A 4,894-nucleotide genomic window follows, 5' to 3' on the forward strand; every position below is an offset into this window, starting at 1 on the left:
TTCTCCAGCACTAGAGAAGATGGCATTGCAGCCAGCAGGAATGTGGCATCATTCTAAAAGCAGTGAGAATGACACTAATGCTGTCTCCGAGTTCACCACTTCCCTCTCAGGCCTGCACTCAACCCCTCTACTGCTTATTTCCAGTGTTTCTGTATTAACTACCACCTTCTTTTTAAGAACCAATGAATCTCAGACATTCCCATGGCCCAAACTCTCCCTTTCTGACACCATCTTAACCGTGCTTCAGTAAACATGAGTTGTCAGCTCTCAAATGTGTGTCTCTAGTCTAGACTTCCCTTCTGAACTTTAGACTTGCACATCCAACTGCCTTCTCCCATCTGCACTTAGAGGTCGCTAAAGTTTTACCAATTCATCATTTCCACGCTCCCTCCAGGCACCTGTCTGTTGTCACTGCTTCCTGGGCAACATGATTCCTTAGGATTTTCTACACATAAGACTATGTTATCTGAAAATAGAGATCATTTTACTTGTTCTTTCCAATCTGGATGCCTTTTATTTCTTGCCCAATTTCCCTGGATAGAATCTCTGGTATGATATTGACTATAAAGATGAGAGTAGGCGTCCTTGTCTTATTTTTGATCTTGGGAGAAAACATTCATTCTTTCATCGTTAAGTATGATGTTAGCTGTGGGTTTTTCACAGATGCCCTTTATCAGTTTGAGGAAGTTCTATTGTTGATTTTTAAATAATGAAAAGTTGTTAAGATTTTGTCAAGTGTCTTTCTGCCTCTATTGAGATGGTCAAGTGGTTTTTATCCTTTATTCTATTAACATAGTGTGTTATGTTAATTGATTTTACAATGTAAAACCAATCTTACATTTCTGGACAATTCCCAGGTGAAAATGGTGTATAATTCTTTTTACATGTTACTGGATTCCATTGACTAGTATTTGGTTGCTTTTACATCCATAGTCATAAGATATATTGGTATGTAGTTTTTTGTGTAATATGTTTGTCTGGTTTTTGTATCAAGGTAACATTGACTTCTAGAATGAATTGGGAAATGTGTAATATTTTTCTGTGTTTTGGAAGAGTTTGAGAGGATTTGTAGAAATTATTTAAATATTTGTTAGAATTCACCAGCAAAGTCATCTGGGCTTGGGCTATTCTTTATGAGGGTGTTTTATTTTATTTTATTTTTTTAGACAGAGTCTTGGTCTGTCACCAGGCTGGAGTGCAGTGGTGCAATCTCGGCTCACTGCAACCTCCGCCTCAGGGGTTCAAGCAATTCTCCTGCCCTAGCCTCCTAAGTAGCTGGGACTACAGCTGCGCACCACCACACTCAGCCAATTTTTGTATTTTTAGTAGAGACAGGGCTTCTCCATGTTGGCCAGGATGGTCTCCATCTCTTGACCTTGTGATCTGCCTGCCTTGGCCTCCCACAGTGCTGGAATTACAGGCGAGAAGTTTTAAATTACTAATTTAATCTCTTTACTTGTTATAGGTGTTTTCAGATTTTCTATTTCTTCTTGAGTTAGTTTTGGTAGTTTGTATCTTTCTAGGAATGTGTCCATTTCATCTAAGTTATCTAACTGGTTGTTTTTAGTATTCCCTGATAATTCTTTTTTATTTTTGTAAGGTCAGTAATAATGTCCCTCTTTCATTTCTGATTTTAGTAATTAATCTGCTTTCTTTTATTGGTCATCTAGCTAAAACTGTCAATTTTGTTGATCTTTTCAAAGAACCAGATTTGGTTAGACTTTTTTTTTTTTTTCCTCTCTCCCCCTTCTCACTCTCTATTTCCTTTATTTCTGCTCTAATTTTTATTGTTTCTTTCTCTCTCGCTCTCTCTCTCTTTTTTTCTTTTTTTTTTTTTAATGAGATAGGGTCTTGTTCTGTTGCCCAGGCTGGAGTGCAGTGGTGCAATCATGGCTCACTGCATCCTCGACCTCCCAGGCTCAAGTGATCCTCCCACTTCAGCTTCCTGGGACTGCAGGTACACACCACCATAGCCACTAATTAAAATTTTTTTTTTTTTTTTTTTTTAGAGATGAGTTCTCACTATGTTGCCCAGGCTGGTCTCAAACTCCTGAGCTCAGGTGATCCTCCTGCTTTAGTCTTCCAAAGTTCTGGATTATAGGCATGAGCCACCATGCCTGGCCTATTGTTTCTTTCTTCTTGCTCTGGGTTTAGTTTGATTTTCTTTTCTTGTTTTCAAGGTGGAAGTTTAGTTTATTGATTTGAGATTTTTCTTCCTTTTTTAACATTGACATTTATAGCTAAATACTTCCCTTTCAGCACTATTTTAGCTCTATCTCATAAGTTTTGGTATGTTGTATCTTCACTTTCATTCATTCTTTTAAAAATATTTTCTATCTCTCTATTGATAATATTTGTTGGATGAGACATTGTCAACATACCTTCCTTTAATTTTTTAAGCATGGTGTCCTTTAGTTCTTTGAACATATTTACAGTAGAGGCTTTGAAGTCTTTGTTAAGTCCAACATCTGGGCTCCTCAAAGGCATTCTGTTGCCTGATTTCCCCCTTTTTTTTTGGGTCACACTTTTCTATGTCTTTACAAATCTCATTATTTTTGTTGAAAATTATGCATTTCAGATAAATTTTATAGATTCTGGATATTAATCCCCCTCTCACCTGGGGCCCGTTATTTGCTTTTTTATTTCTTTAGTGACTTGGCTGGAACAGATTATTGAAATCCATTTCCCTCATAGTGTAATGTTGCTCCTTAGAGAGTGAAGCCTTGGCCATGCACATAGTCCCTCTGATGAGCTGAGATGACTGGAATTTTAGCAGGGTTCTCTTTAATTATGTCTTCTCTGGTTCCCTGTTAAGCTTCTTTCTGGGCTGACTTTATTGGTAACATATCCAGCTGTTAGCCGCCAATAACTGCTAGCTGGTTGCTCTATTTTTTTTTCTTTCTTTTTTTTTTTTTTTTTTTTTTACAATGTCTAGGGCATAAATTGCTCCATCACCTGATTCAACTAGTCAGGTCCCTTTGCTGGGGCAGTCTTTGAGGCTTGCTTCGAGCCCAGGAGAACTCTGCTTAGCTGTCTCTTTCCCTGGTTCTCTGTTAAACTTCTAGCTGGTCTACCATTTTATTTGTTGCTAGTAGTTTAATGGAGCTAAGAGCCTCCTCCTAATTGTTTACCACAAAAATCTCCACTGTTTTTGACAGCACACTTAGGCATGAACTTCCTCACATTTTCCTCTAAATAAAGTAGTGAGTCCTTTTCTTTTCATTTCATTTCATTTCATTTCATTTCATTTCAGACAGAGTCTTGCTCTGTCGCCCAGGCTGGAGTGCAATGGCATGACCTCAGATCACGGCAACCTCCCATCTCCTGGGTTCAAGTGATTCTCTTGGATCACCCTCCCGAGTAGCTGGGATTACAGGCGTGTGCCTGGCTAATTTTGTATTTTTAGTAGAGGCGGGATTTTGCCATGTTAGCCAGGCTGGTCTCAAACTCCTGGCCTCAGGTGACCCGCTTCCATCGGCCTCCCAAAGTGCTGGGATTACAGACATGAGCCACTGCACCTGGCTCAGTAAGTCCTTTTAGAAAAAGCCTCTGAATTTTTTATTCTTATGGCCTTCTCTCCCCCTGGACAGAATCTCTACCACTACCTCAGAGTAGGGGTCCACTTCTTCTGAAATGATACACCTGCCTTGCTCCACAAGTGGAGCCTTGGATTTGGATGGTAGCCCATAGTCTTTCTAGCCTGCTCCTCCTGGCATAAAACCTATGAGTGAGCTGGCGTGGAGGTAATTGAGACACAATTTTCTGAGTCTTCTGTGCCTGGAAATAGCTTCTGCCATACAAGAGGGGACTGGCTTTTGGAAGGAAACCCCAATTGAATCCCCTACCTCAACTTCCGAATAGTAAAAGAGTTTCTGAATAGTAATGGAAGGTGAAGTATGCTGAAAGAAAAGAGATGAGAGACCAGTTAGGAGGCTCTTGTAGAAGTTCAAGAGAGATTTGAGGTTTCTTTGGATTTGAGGTTGAATCCAAAGATCCATCTCTAGCAGTAGAGATGGTTAGAAGTGGTCTGATTCAGGGTATATTTTGAAAGTTGAGCTCACAGGACTTGCTGATGGATAGAATGTAGAAGGTGAGAGAAAAGATCAAAGATGACTATTCTCCCAAGCCATTCCTTTAACCATACTTGGCCATTATGAGAGTGGAGAAAGAAAACAAGCCAGAAACTTTCTTCTTGGAGATTTGGCTAAAAACCAGGTTGTAAAGCAACCAGTCAGCAAGTATTTGCCAAATGCTTGCAGGTGGCAATCGAATCGTTCATAAGCTTCACCCTGTGAACACATGTGTTGCCAGAAAGGGGTCCTGATCCAGACCCTAAGAGAGTATTCTTGGACCTCATGCAAGAAGGAATTCAGGGAGAGTCCATAGAGCAAAGTAAAAGCTAGTTTATTAAGAAAGTAAAGGAATAAAAGAAGGGCTACTCCATAGGCAGAAGAGTGGCATGGGCTGCTCAACTGAGTATACTTGTAGTTATTTCTTAATCATATGCTAAACAAGGGGTGGATTATTCATAAGTGTTGTGGGAAAGGGGCAGGCAATTCTTGGAACTGAGGGTTCCTCTTACCTTTAGACCATATAGGGCAACTTCCAGACATTGCCATGGCATTTGTAAACTGTCATGATGCTGGTTGGAGTGTCTTTTAGCATGCTAATACATTATAATTCATGTATAATGAGCAGTGAGGATGATCAGAGGCCACTTTCGTCACCATCTTGGTTTTGGTGGATTTTGGCTGGCTTCTTCACCACATCGTGTTTTATCAGCAGGGTCTTTGTGACCTGTATCTTGTGCTGACCTCCTATCACATCCTGTGACTAAGAATGCCTAACCTCCTGGGAATGCAGCCCAATAGGTCTCAGCCTTATTTTGTCCAGC

This window comes from Theropithecus gelada, chromosome 20 (assembly GCF_003255815.1).
Source record: "Theropithecus gelada isolate Dixy chromosome 20, Tgel_1.0, whole genome shotgun sequence".
NCBI classification, from domain to species: Eukaryota; Metazoa; Chordata; class Mammalia; order Primates; family Cercopithecidae; genus Theropithecus; species Theropithecus gelada.